Genomic DNA, 14,762 nt, shown 5'->3' on the forward strand with positions numbered 1-14,762 from the left:
TTATGAGCCCCCGATTTTTTTTTTAACACCATCTAGTTAGGTCCGGGACCCTGTAAGGAAACAAATTTCAGAGACTTTGTGCTACCTGGATTTGTATAATCTTTTGAGGTTACCCTCTTGTTCTAAGATGGGCACAGGAGTCAGCTTCATAGATTTGGGAGAAAGAATGGCGTAGTGGGAAAAGTATTCAGATTAGAAGTTAGAAAAATCTGGGTTTGACTCTCGAAGTTCGCACGATGTGACAGTATCTCTAAGGTACTTCCTAGTCTAAAACCTTGTTCAGAGACTATGAAAGCGAAAGGAAGTTGACACTTAAAAATTCATTATGAGGAGAGGGTAGTCCTGGAGAAATAGGAAACCAACACAACAAAGTATTGTGAAGGGTGGAGAGATACAGAGATCAACACTAGCTATTCTGTGGTCAAAAACAGCAGAATCCTTGTAAGAAATTGTCAGTTTGTAAATGTGTCCTTGCTAACCTCATTACCTCTTTTGGAGAGAGGTATTGTTTTGTCAGAATACCAGTGAGTCAAGAGATAGATGAAAGCAATAAAATGAATAAAATTAGGGATCCATCTTTTTTCAAACACGGAATAGATAATGTTGATCTTTCTTTACATCCTTCCTGTCTTAAGACACGCAAGAGCAGGGAGTCTGGTGAACTTCTGTAAAATATATGTGAGTGTGTTAAATATGTGTGTGTTTGTGAATATATGTGTATATTTCTCTCTCCATCTATCTCTGTATCTCCACCCTTCCCCTCTTAAGATACGCAAGAGCAGGGGGTCCGATGAATTTCCTATATATATATATATATATACATACATATATACACACCTACATATATGTGTATATGTACACATGTACGCATATATGTATATGTATATGCATATCTATCTCTCCACCCTTCCCCTCTTGGGACACACAAGAGCAGGAAATAGTTCACCAGACACCCTGCTCTTATGTGTCTTAAGAGGGGAAGGATGGAGAGATAAACATTTACAAATATACACATATTTTACAACTCCTTCGATATAACTGGTTCCCTTTCTAATTCTTGTATTATATTTCATGCATTTAAAACCATTATTCTGGGAGGGGGTCCATAGGTTTCAGGATTGTTCCAGGATGCACGGATGGTGAAAAGCTCCTGGTTCTAGGAGCGCCGCCGCGCTGGAAGCGCAGGCAAGTTTCTCCCAGAGGTCGCCCCATCCCGTCTCCCCTCCCCGTCTTCCCACACTCGCCAGTCCTGCCCGGGAAGCCTCCCTCCCCTGCGCTCGCAGGATCTCTACTTGGGGATCGGGGAGCGGTAGGTGCGCGGGCCGAAGGGAGCCGGGAGGACTGCTTCCTCCGCAGAGTCCCCTACTCCGCCCACCGCTCCCCCATCCCCCATCCCCCATCCCCCATCCCCGCCCCGTCTCCGAGCCCAAGCGGGGTGGTGGGGGCCGCGGTCCCCTTCCGGGATGCGGGCGGAAGTCGGTTGAATTTGAATCTTCGGGGCCGTTGGTCGGGGTTCAGATTGAGGTTCTGGTCGCTGCAGGAGGAGGAGGAGGAGGAGGAGGAGGAGGAAGGGGACTGGGAAAAAAAAAAAGAATTGTCGTCGCGGGGTCCTGTGGAAGTCTTCCGGCCGCTTCCTCGGTGAGTCTCAAGAATAGAGGTCGGGACATTTTTCTGCTGGGGCTTCGAGGGTCTCGGGGCGAGCCGAAGGGTATTGTCTTGGTCCTGCCTTAGCTTCTCGGGGAGCCCTGACGCTGGTCAGCTCCAGGGATGCCTGGGGGCGGGGAGGGGGTGGGTGTGTGTGTGTTTGAGGTGGGGGGTGCTGAAAGGACCTCGTACAGATCCACACTCCCCCCCCCCAAGGTGTGGATACGGGGAAATGGAAGTCCAGCATTTGGGGGAATAAGCCCCTGGCATCGAATGGGTACCCGTGGGCTGTTCTTTGTATGTCCGAAGTCCTAAACCTCGGCGTGCGTGTCTGAGGCTTTGCAATTTGCACAATGCAATTTCAACATCAAGAGTCTGAATTTACAACAATCCATTTCTGGTCCTGAAACTTGCTAGTGTTTCCTGGGAGGTTGGTTGGAAGCCCTGGCAAGGAAATGTAAATTCCGTTCCATAAATAGGGCTCTTCCTAGTAGCTACAAGTCCTGCTTTGTTTAAAAAAAAAATGTGGAAGATTCAGGAAAGTTCGGAATGGAAGGCTAGGGAATGGACCTACCTCATCAGCCCTTTCTTCTTTCTCTCGTTCCTTTCTTGTTATTTGAAATAGTTTCTTTCTGGGTGAAAAATTACTGTACAAAAAAATACTCATGACTTCTAGCCTGAGTTGCAGGTCTGGGAATATGGTGGTGGGGAAGTGTCTATTCTTTAAAATCTTTGGGGGATTTAGACTGAAATCTGAGTATTCTTTGGTAAAACAGAATCCCAATTTATTTTTTAACACATTAACATTTTTCCTTACCGCAAAAAATCCGACACCTTTGCTCATTTAAATTCCAGGCCTGTACTTTTGGGCTGAAATGAGATCTGCCCCAAGTTTCCGAGGTCTTTGTTGTTTGATAACAGTGGAGCAAAACATACAGAACCACAGCCCTGCGTTTTCACCTTGTGTTCTTTTAATGAAATCAGGAATTTTAGTCATTAAGTTTTACACACACACACACACACACCCCTATATTAACTTGTCCAGAATTAAATTCTTTTTATTATATTTGATTATCCTGAATTTTCAGAACTCTAGCTTGCTTGTTACAAAAAAGGTACTCTTTTTATTAGCTCAACCATAAATTACGCTTTCAAGATACTCCATCTTGCAGGAATGAAAACTGCCTAGTGAATGTTAAGTAGCTTTATCAGGGCAGTACTTTTTGGTTCAATACAGACAAGAATTGCACATTGTGGACATTATAGCATTAACTACTGCAAACTTAACCAATAATGTTAATCAGCTAGCATGAAAAGGTAGCTTCTCTCTCTCTCATTTTACTGGGTGCTCAGGGCTCATGCCAACTTCAACATTAGCCATAACGACATATTAAAATAGGAGTTTTGGGGGCAGCTAGGTGGTGCAGTGGATAGAGCATCGGCCCTGAAGTCAGGAGGACCTGAGTTCAAATCCAGCCTCAGACCAAACACTTGACACTTACTAGCTGTGTGACCCTGGGCAAGTCACTTAACCCCAATTGCCTAAAAAAGAAAAATAAATAAAATAGGAGTTTTTGTGTTCGTTCAGTTTTGGTGCTTTTCAAAGGTTTATTATAAGTAAAATTTTTGTCGTTTTTCGACTGACCCTGTGATTTTGTTGGTTATAAGAAAAGTAAACTCCATGAATGAATGCTGATCAGTTCTGCCTGGGACACTATGAGGTTTAATGGTTTTCCTGGGCACATAATCCATAAGGGTCAGAGGCTGGACTTAAACAGGGTCTTAGTTCCAGGCTCTGTGCACTAAAACATACCACCTCTCATAAGAAAGCTTAACAGTACCTATTTTACTGAGGACTGGGCAGAGCCCACCACTTCAGTATTTCACAACAGATGGTAATGCTTTGCTTGAGTGCCACCCTGGATCTAATTTGGATGAATGAGTTAGAAATAGAAAATTTCATATCCCCTGTACTTTTTGATGATTATAGGTATGATCTTAACACTGGTTGTTACCCTCCTCCCTTTGCCTGGAATGCAATCCTCACTCCTCACCCCTGCTCAGAAAAGCCGTAATTTACTTCACAGTTAAACTTAATTTACATTGAAGCCCTTCCTGATCACTTTCAATCCCTGCCAAATTACCTTCTATTTATTTTGCATATATTTTGTACATGCTAATGTAAACATGTTGTCTTCCCCCATAGAATGAAAGCTCCTTGAGGCTTAGGCTTTTGAATCTGTATCCCCTCAATTTATTGTGTCTGGCATAATGCAAGCACTTAATGAAAACTTAGTGGTTGATTGAAAGCATATGAGGATTTGGAGCTGGAAAGGCTGTGATCATCCATTGCAGCCCCCTTCAGAGAGATGAATTTATTTTGCCAGGGTTACAAAGTTAGCAAATGAGAGAACCAGGATTTCAATTGGGTCTTTTGAATTCCAATCTGGTGCTTTTTCCTCTGTACTATTGTACTTCTATATGTTCATGGGTACAGGCAATGTTATATATAGAAAAGATACTCATTCCTTTAGCAAACACTTATTACATTTTCTGTGCAAGTATGCTAGGCTAGGCATATTTTTCTTTTTTTTTACTTCAGCATACAAAATTAAGATAAGCTATTGTTCTGGTCCTCATAGCGTTTATCATTTAATAGAAATACAATACCAACAGAAAACATGATACACAGTATTACTTGAGAAATGCATTAAGGAATTGCAAAACAAATTCCTGTACTAGATTTAAAAGAAATGGGGAGAGTGTTCAGATTAGGGAAGGTATGATAGATGGAGGATTTGGCATTTGGTTTGGGATTTTTAAAGTTGGATTTTCAGCGGATGAAGGTAAATTCTTAGTATAGGAAATGCTGTGAATCAAGTCAGAGTGTAAGGAGAATGCTTAGCATGTTTAGAGGCCAGAAATTGGGATTATAGCATTAGAGCTGGAAAGGATCTCAGAGATGGTCACCTAGCCCAGTTCTTCTATTTTATGTGCTGGGAAGAGGAGACTAGCCCAGGTAGACTGTGACTTGCTTCTCTTACTTTAGAACCAGTGCCCTTTCTGCTGTGCCACAGTGTGTCTTTTAGTTCAGTTTGCCTGGAGCACAAAGTGCTTAGAGGGAAGTAATATGAGATAAGGCTAGCAAATTACAGAGTGATACCAAATTGTGAAGGAAAATCAATGCCAGGCAGAATTTCTAGCTTATTGCAAGCCACTGGAGTTTTTTTGTGTTGTTTTGTTTTTGGCAAAAGAGCAGCATAACCTGATTGATCTATACGAAGGGGCAGTTAGGTGGCCAGTGGATGGAGTACCAGGCCTGGAGTCAAGAAGACCTGAGTTCAAATCTGGCCTGAGACACTTTCAGGTTGTGTAACCCTGGGCACATAACCCCGTTTGCCTCACTTTCCTCATCTGTAAAATGAACTGAAGAAGGAAATGGCAACCACTCTAGTGTCTTTGCCAAGAAAACCCCAAATGTGATCACAAAGAGTCAGACAGGACTGAAACGACTGAACAACAACAAATCTATAAAAAAGTTGATTCTGGAAGCACCATGATCTAGTATGATGAGGGGGGCAGAGTGGAGGCAGAAAGTAGGTTTTTTTGGTAGTCTTGGTGGGTAGTAATGACCTGCCTTTGGATGGTGTGAGTTAGAAGGGATGTGAAATGGAATTGACAATTGGTTATTGATTGGATATGGGAAGTGAATGAGATGGATAAAAAGTTAATAAAGGTTACAAAAATGAGACGGAGGCTGAAGGCCACAAACAGTGTCAAAAGGAAGAGCCTGTTTAGGGAGCAAAAAGAAAAGTTTGTTTTTTGATATGTTTAGTTTGTGCCAATTAGATATTTAAGTAGAGATGTCCTGTAGAGAACTGGTGGAGTAGTTCTGGTTTTCAGAAATAAATTTCATCATCATCTGCATACAAGTAGTCGTTGAAGCTGTGAGTGAACAAGGTTGCCTAGAGAAAGAATGAAGATTAACAAGAGATATCAGGAAACTTGGGGAATATCCATACTAAGGGGTTGGCGAGAGTGTGAGCAAATGAAGAAATTCATTCAGCATTTGAGCTAGTTCCCTGTTGTTTTCTATACATGACATTCCATATTTCTCTTGCCTTTGCACAGGTTGTCTCCCCATGTACTCCTCCTGAACCTTGGCTTCTTAGAAGTCCTAGTATCTCTCAAGGCCCAAGTTAGATACAACTTTCTACACAAGGTGTTTATTGAACCCCACTCTTGTTCTTAGTGCCCCAACCCTCATGAAATTACTTTGTATATACTATGTTACTTATCTGTGTACATGTTGTATTTCCTTCAGTAGAATCTTATCTTCTTGAGGTCGGATACTATGTTGTCTTTGTATCTTCTTTGTATTCAATAGGTGATTAATAAATGTTGAATTGCTGTTGTCTCTGAATAACAAGGAGAGAATTTCTAGTTAACAGGAAGTGGTCAACAGTGTCATGTTGCTCATCATAGGATCATATGGATCCAGAGCTGGAAGGGACGTTAGAAGTCATTTCATTCAACCCCTTCATTTTCCAGATGAGGAAACTGAGATCCTGAGAGGTTAAGTGACTTCCAAGGTAACAGAAGAAATCATGAAGCCATTAAAGACTAAAACAAAAAAAAAAGCAAAACCCTTCAGATTTGGTAATTAGGTCATTTAGTTGCAATAGGGTATGGTCAGAAGCTAGTTACAAGAGGTTGAGGAAGAAGTGGATGATAAGGGGAGCAGCTAGGTGACACAGTGGATAGAGCACTGGCCCTGGATTCAGGAGAACCTGAGTTCAAATCCAGTCTCAGACACATAACACTTACTAGCTGTGTGACCCTGGGCAAGTCACTTAACCCCATTGCCTAGCCCAAAAAAAAAAAAGTGGATGATAGAATGAAATTCTTTTTTTTTTCATCTTTTACTTTTTTTCCAAATACATGTAAAAACAATATTTACATTTTTTTTTAAAAAAATTTAGTTCCAAATTCTTTCCCTCCATCTTCCTCCCTGAGAAGGCAACCAATGTGATATAAATTGTACATATGCAGTGATGCAAAGCATATTTCCATATTAGCCATGGTGCAAAAAAAAAAAACCAAAACAATAAAACCAAAAAAAAACCTCCAAGAAAAATAAAGTTTAAAAAAATATGCTTCAATCTGCATTCAGATTCCATCAGTTCTTTCTCTGGGGGTGGATAGCATTTTTCATTGTAAGTCCTTCTGAATTATCTTGGATAATTGTATTGCTGGGAATAGCTAAGTCATTCACAGTTGATCATTGCACAACATTGCTGTTACTGTGTACACTGTTCTCCTGGTTCTTCTCACTTTACTTTGCGTCAGTTCATGGAAATCTTTCCAGATTTTTCTGAAACCATTCTGCTTGTCATTTCTTAAAGCACGATAGTTTTCCGTCACAATCATATACCACAACTTGTTCAGCCATTCCCCATTTGATGGGCATTCCCTCAATTTCTAGTTCTTCGCCACCATTAAAGAAAGAAAGAAAGAAAGAAAGAGCTGATATAAATATTTTTGCACATATAGGTCCTTTTCCCTTTTTTTAAATCTCTTTGAGATATAGACCTAGTAGTGGTATTTCCAAGTCAAAGGGTATATGCAGTAGAACACAATTCTTAATAATCTATAAGTATATATTATGTTGTTCTAGGCATCAAGTTAGAGACATAAATACATAGAATGAATAAATACTTCAAAGGAGCTCGAATTTCCTTATTTCTCTTCTAATCATTCAGGTTCACAACTTTTCATCATCTTTAACTCATCTTTTTTGCTCACCCCATGTAAGGTAGCAGATCTGTTCTGCCCTGATTATGCCAGTTATAGAGTGGCAGACTAACCTGAGGGATGGTAACGCCTCCAAGAAATACTGAGATAGCAAAGAAGGAGGGGAAGTCCACACTCTCATGTAAGTAAATAGATTTTTAATGGGGGGGAGGGGTTATTCACAAAGGCTAGTCCTGGGTAGCAGGACAATGGTAGTAGATTTCCACACACCCTCAGGCCAGGTCAGGCCAGGTATTATATAGAAACAAAACAAATAAGGTGTAGTGTCAGGGATATGCCCATGGTCACATGCAAGTTTTCCCATGTGATGGTTAAAGCATCTTTTGCTATTTAATTAAAGTTATCTTATATTAACTGTGGAGTCATAGGTCACATTCTCATACTCTGGCTCTCACTGTACACCCCCACATACCCATTTAGTTGTCAAACCTTATAATTTCTTTGTCTACAGTATCTCATGCATATGACCCTTTTTCTGCTCAGCTCTCAGCCTAATTCAGCCCTCTATTACCTTTTGGCTAGATTACTGCCAAAGCCTTCCCTCAAGGTTTTTCTCATTCCAATCCATCCTTCATATGCCTGCCAAGTGATTTTTCTAATGTGTAAATCTGGTCATATCACTGTCCAGTAATTTCTTTTTAAATCCAAATCAAATATAAAGTCCTTTCGTATTTAACATTTAAGAGGATGGGAATTTAAGAATACCTTAAAGGAACAAGCTTAGTTGACACCATGTATTTTTTGAAATTTTATTTATATGGCAAAGAAAATAGAGATAGTGGGATGAATTTTTTTATTTCAAAGTAAAATTTTTGTGTCATTTGACGCTTGATCCTTCTAGAGTTAAAGTTCTTCACAGTTTGGCCCCTTCTTACCTTTCTAGTCATCTTTGTGGCCCTTCACAAACTACTTACTATTCCTCAGATCTACCATTCTATCTGCCATCTCCCTGCCTTCTTATCCAGGATTGGTCTGGAATGTTCTCTTGCCTAGCCTTCACATCTTAGAATCTCTTCCTTTCAGACTAAATTCAAGTGCCACCTCTAGGAAGCCTTTCTTGGTCCTCTTATCTGCTACTGCCATCCCCTCCAAGGTTCCATCTACTTTGTATTTATCTTGTATGTTCTGGTTTATGTATGTTGTCTCCCCTGTTAGCTTATAAGTTTCCTGAAAACAGGGACTGTTTTTTCCTTTTTCTTTGTATTACTAGCTCTTAGCACAATGCCTGGCACATGCTAAGTGCTTAATAAATACTTTTTGGTTGATTCCGTTTGACTTGACAAGTTTTCATACACACACACACACACACACACACACGCTGTTTTAAAAAGAAATAGCAGATAGTCAAATAGAAGGATGTTAAGGAGGAGAGGGCATTAGCAATTGGGAGGATCAGGAAGTCCTTCCTGTAGAAGGTGGAGCTTGAGCTCCATTTTGAAGAAACACCAGAGTCTGTGAGGCAGAGAGGAGAAGGAGGTAAGGGAGCGTATTCCAGGCAAGGGAGAAGCCAGTGCAGAAGGACAGTGGGAGAAAAAATGTGGTGTGTGAGGGAGATAGAAGGCCAGTTGAACTACATTGAGCTATAGGGTGGGAAATAATGCATAATTAACCTGGAGAGATAGGTTGGGACCATATTGTAAAGAGTTTTAAAACCCAGAGAGAGGGAACTTTCAGCTCGCATGAGCAACAAGATGGTGATCTAGACATTTTCTACGATCCCCACAACCTCTCCAAAACATAAATTATGTGTCAAAGATAAAGCAACTTCAGCTATCTCCAAGGTCTAGGATAACCAGAATCAAAAAGAAGTTAAAAAAACAAACAACCAACCAACCAAACTCAGGAACTGATGCTCACTGACCTTGAGCACACTCAGCACCCATTCCTGCCTCCCTCTTTCTAGTGCCATAGAGATCCTGGCTCTAGGCTGCAGAAGAAAGTTTGCTTAGATCTTAATAGCCAGCTTGTCAACAGCCCTTCTAGAGCAAAAGCCTACCCAAGGCTGTAACCTGGAAGCACCAATACCACAAAGCAATGACCTACTGGTGCTGGGAAAAACAGATTCTGAATTGCTGATGACAGGCCATAGAACTGAGGAACAGAAGGCATGAGACAGGGCATCAGGACAGGAGAGAGAGAGAGAAAGAGAGAGAACGAATGACAATACTTGGTGGGGGAGAGTTGCAGTGCTGTACAATACCAAGCCTGAGGAGAAAGAGCACCCAGCTGGGTCCAGTTCTTACAACGCAAAAGTCGGTTGGAGCAGAGACCTATGATGATGAACTGTGAATTGCCCAGTGTAGAAGGAGGTTGAGAGGCTTTGAAATCCAGGCCCCAAGGAAACCACAATCTGGGGGGAGGGAATCAGGAAGTGAGTGATAAGGAAAATAAAAGGGAAAAAAAAACTCTCAAATACTAAAGATTTCAAGAAAAAGAAAATTCAGAGACCTTGAACATAAACAGATAAATCGTCAGGAAAACCATTAACAACAGAAGGAAATATAAGGTCTCTAGATCTAATAAATGACTTCAAACATCTATGAATAAATACTGTAATAATAAAAAATAAAGAAAAATTATCTTATACTTGATGAGACAGAGGACCTTGTGAAATTTGAGAACATGGAACCACAACATGTTATCCCTGAGTCATTTAAAAAAGAAACACGAATTATGTGAGCAGAATTTATGTTCCTACACAGCAAAAATAATGAACAGAATAGAAAAAAAAACTTGAATCTGCAATGGCGAGCCTCACCAAAAAAAGCAAATGGGAGAACAATGATTGGGAATGCAAATACATAGAAGTGAAGGATCACCTAGAGGAAGAGAAGCAAAAACCAATTATATTAAAAGAAAATATGCTCACTATGCAATAATGAACTCAGCAGGCTGCACAGAAGCTACCTAAGGGTCACAGGTTTCCCAGAAAAATATTCCAGGACAAAAACCTTGACACCATAATGAAAGAAATAATAGAAGAGAACTGCCCAAAACTTCTCAACAAAAATGAATTCACAGATTTCCTCCAGAAAGAAAAGGAAGGCTGCAAACTCTAAGGCACATAGTAGTTAAATTTAAATTCAGAAATAAGTTCTTCAAACCAACAGGAGAAATACCTTCAATTACAAAGGAAAGGACATTCTAATAATGTAAGGCTGTCGCATACCCACTTGAAAAAGGAGGAGGGGCAGCTAGGTGGCACAGTGGATAGAGCTCCGGCCTTGGAATCAGGAGGACCCAAGTTGAAATCCGGCCTCAAACACTTGACACTTACTAGCTGTGTTATCCTGGGCAAGTCACTTATCCCTGATTGCCTCACCAAAAAGAAAAAGAAAAAGGAGGAGAGAATGGAATAATGTTTTGCAAAAGAGCAACAGAGCTCAGGATGAAGCCCAGGGTGACTTGTCTTGCAGTCTGAGCTTAACCATACAGGATAAAAGATGGACATCCAATAATAAAGAAGAGTTGAAAACATTTTTAGAGAAAGGAAGAGATTCTTTGCCTCTTGAACACCCCACACTACAGAAATGCAGGAGGAGTGAATAAATGCAGCAGGCAAAGAAAACAACAGGGTGACAATAGAGACCAGTAAGAGATATCTTTCTAAATGTACAGAAGGATACTGGTGAAAAGTGGCAGTCTGGTAGAAATAACAAAGGTAAACTGGATATTATGGACAGAACCTGACACTACCCTGTTTTCAGCTGAATTAGTGCTTTTTTGTGGAACTACATTACAATATTCAAGGGTACATAAAGAGGGAAAGGGGAACAGAGGAAGGAGTGAGTGATACACCAAGGTCAAATCAAGGGCTAACAATCAAAGGAAGGTGATCTCTGTGGTCTCAGAAAGAGAACTACAAAGGGGAGTGGGTAAGGAAAAGGAGGGAAAGATGAAAAGAGATGGAGAGGAAGGAAGCTTTACATTGGAGGTGGTAGGGAGTTCCACTGATGAATGATCCTATGGGTGAAGAGAGTCATAGAGGTGAGGACCTTACACTGGATGAGGTCTGAGGGATTTGGTGCTTGAAAAGTCTACTTGTCCTGGGAAGGGAAGATTTGGAACCTGCAAGCAACTGGCACCTGGAGAAGTGGGAGAACATTGACATGAAGAGGAGATTTCCAGGTAGATGTGTGAAAAAAGGTCAACAAGAGAGGCTACAGATCATTGATGGGCTGCATAATAAGGACATAGTTGGGAAAGAACCCCACCATGGGCCAATGTCTTCTCTGAAACCTGCAATAAATAATTGGCATTGTTTTGAAAGTGAGACACAATGGAAAAGGGGAATCCATGAACCAAGCCCTATAAGGCAGTGGCAGAAAGCATCTAGAGGGGAGAGGCTAAATAGATACCTTCCTGGAAGCTTTGAAGAAGATAGAGAAAAGAGAGAGAACAAGTAATTTTAGGAGTCATGAATCAGAGAATGTGACTGTAAAGAGGAAGAGAAGATGAATAATGGAAAGAGTGAGAGAAATCCATTTTTGAAAGGGTTACAAAGATATGAAATTTAAAAACTCAGGAGTGGGATTATCTGAAGGGAGAGGTATGGAAGGGAGAATCTACTCGACTAACAAGAAAAGAAGGGGCAGAAGAAATTTATAACCATATGAAAGCAGGAACAAAAAAGGAACTAATAAAATCCTAAAGGGAAAGGGGTATTAAATGAGAAGAGGCGATCAGAGATGAAGGGAAGAAAGACCATGGGAACAGGGCCACTTAAAGCAAAGTTAATTGAAAGAACATAATACTATGTTTTTGCACAAATGGAAATTTGAAGCTGAAAAACTTTGGCACAGACAGTATTAATGCATCTAAGATGATAAGGGAATCAGTTGAGTGGGAAAAAATCTTTGTATCAAATTTCTCTGATAACGGTTTTGGTACCCAGGATATATAAATAATTAATAAGTATATTTAAGACTAATAGCCATTCCCCAGTAGATAAGTAGTCAAAGGATATGAATAAACAGTTCTCAAAAGAACTGCAAAATATTTGCAACCACATGTAAAAATGATCCAGATCACTAATTATAAGAGAAATGCAAATCAAAACAACCATGAGGTTTTACCTCACACCCTGAAAATTGACAAAAATGACCCAAAAATGACAGTAGTCAATGTTGGATTGTGGAAAGAGAGGCACACTAATACATTATTGGTGGAGCTGTGAAATGGTGTAACCATTTTGGAAAGCAATTTGGAATTAGGCAAATAAAGTGACTAAAATATCTATACCCTTTGAACCAGACACTCCATTATTGAGCTTATACCCTAAGGAAGTGATTGATAAGAAAAAAGTCCCTATATACTCCAAAATATTTATGGTAACACTTTTTGTGATAGATAAGAATTGGAAACAAAGAAAATGCCCGTCAATTGGTAAATGGCTAAGCAAATCACATGAATGTAATGGAATATTAATGTGCCATAAGAAGTAATGTGTTAGGGGCAGCTAGGTGGTGCACTGGCCCTGGACTCAGGAGGACCTGAGTTCAAATCTGGCCTCAGACACATAATATTTCCTAGCTGTGTGACTCTGGGCAAGTCACTTAACCCCAATTGCCTCACAAATAAATAAACAAATAAAAGAAGTAATGTGTTTGGCTGCTGGCTCAGTGGGAGGCTGGAGTCAGTAGCAAGAATCCAGACAGTGCTTTGTTGGGGGGAGAGGGGGGACGATCTGGCAGTAGCTACTGCCTTTGTGCTGGACCTGGCCGTGGTGCTGCTGGCCAAGCACCGGCTGAAGGGACTGCTGGCGGACAAGCAGATCAAGACGGGACCGTTCCTGGATGTCATGGCTCACCTGCCACCCTTCTTTGATTGCTTTGGCTCACCAGCGTTCATCCTGATCAAAGTGGATATCAGCAAAAACATCAAGACAACCTGAGCTGTTTACAACACAAACCCCACCAACTTCCAAACACTGCAAAATATCTTAGAAGTAGAGAAGGAGATGTATGAGACCAAACGGCCAAAGGTTGGGGCTACACTGGCATTGATGTGGTTGAAAGGAGGCCTGAGGTTCATCCAGGTGCTGTTGCAGAGCATCTGTGGGGGGGGGAGTGAGATGATAACCAGCCCAACCTCATCCAAGTCAGTGTGACCAAAGCCTGCGAGATGGCCCTGAAGAAATAACCACATCTGTCTGGTGCAGAAGATCTTTCAGGGAGCTCTGTACGCTGCCCCATACAAGTCTGACTTCTTCAAGGCCCTCTCCGAAGGATAAGACGTCCCCAAAGAAGAGTGCTTGGAAAGGGTCTGCCTGTTTCTGGTGAGTTTCAATGCCACCATGGACATCATTTATGAAATGTACAAAAAGGTGAACGCCAAGCTCAATTACAAGGTATAGCAGCAGCCCAGGGTTCCCCTGACCAGGCATCATCCCTGAGGCCACCTATTCTCTAAAAGTACCCGAATCTCTGTGAAATAAATTCAAAGATTGCTGTCTTTCAGCAATTTAGCAAACATCTGGAGTTTTAGGGGACAGCCTGTTTTTAAATATATACACATATATTATATTAAATTATATATAAAATTTTAAGAGTTTTTTTATACAAACAGCAATAAGATTTAACCATCCCATTTCCACTTTGCCTTAGAATTTCAGGTCTAGATGGTCTTCATAGATCCCTTTGAGTGTCTTCTAGCCAATTAACATTTCTAATGAATCTAGTCCTAAGTAGTTTTTGTTTTATTTTATTATTATTATTTTGCAGAGTTTGTTACTCTGCGGAAACAATGTACAATTAGGAGGGAAAGAAACAGGTAGAAGAACATATGAGCTCACTTTTAAAAGTGAGGCACACGCTCCCTGGTTTGTCTGTTGCTTGTGTATTTTTAAATACATTAATGAAATGTGATTTGAAATTATGTGGAATTTTTTAAAAAGTGTATTATGTCCCTCTTCCTAGCATCTGCTGCTGATGCTGCTGTTCTGACTTCAGGCCACTTGTTTTTAAACCTCCAGCAAAACCCATAAGGCTCTGATTCAAACCCAGAGAAGCTTGCTTTGAATAATCGTCAGACTTTCTCCTAGAGGGCCATATTATGCTTTTCTCTGGATACTTCTTTCCTTCAGGGACAGTATTTCCAGCCTAGTCTTGTGATTTGAATTATCCCACAGGGATTGAAGGGAGACCTTGGGTCTTACTGAGACTCAGAGCACCCTCCCCATCCTGTCTTTTGCCTTAATCATGGCTCTTGGGAATTGCTAAGCTGGGATCTGGAATCATTTGGTTTTGGGTGAATTGCTATGCTGCACTGAGGAGACTGATGCAAAAAAAACAAAACCAACTGGA

General features: G+C 40.8%; 1 protein-coding gene across 4 annotated transcripts in view; it reads left to right on the forward strand.

Annotated features, from left to right (window-relative positions):
* The first annotated feature begins 1,565 nt into the window (after nucleotides 1-1,565).
* G2E3 (G2/M-phase specific E3 ubiquitin protein ligase) overlaps nucleotides 1,566-14,762 on the forward strand; it is a 65,898-nt gene continuing 52,701 nt past the window's right edge. For 2 of the 4 annotated variants that reach the window (XM_027870125.1, XM_027870128.1), the window contains exon 1: nucleotides 1,566-1,638. The gene's annotated coding sequence lies outside the window, so the exon portion shown is untranslated. Of the gene's footprint in view, nucleotides 1,658-7,459; nucleotides 7,580-14,762 lie in introns of all 4 variants that reach the window. The other 2 variants (XM_027870126.1, XM_027870127.1) reach the window with 2 other exon arrangements.

Source organism: Vombatus ursinus, unplaced genomic scaffold (genome assembly GCF_900497805.2).
Source record: "Vombatus ursinus unplaced genomic scaffold, bare-nosed wombat genome assembly UNPS02014794.1, whole genome shotgun sequence".
Lineage (NCBI taxonomy): Eukaryota > Metazoa > Chordata > Mammalia > Diprotodontia > Vombatidae > Vombatus > Vombatus ursinus.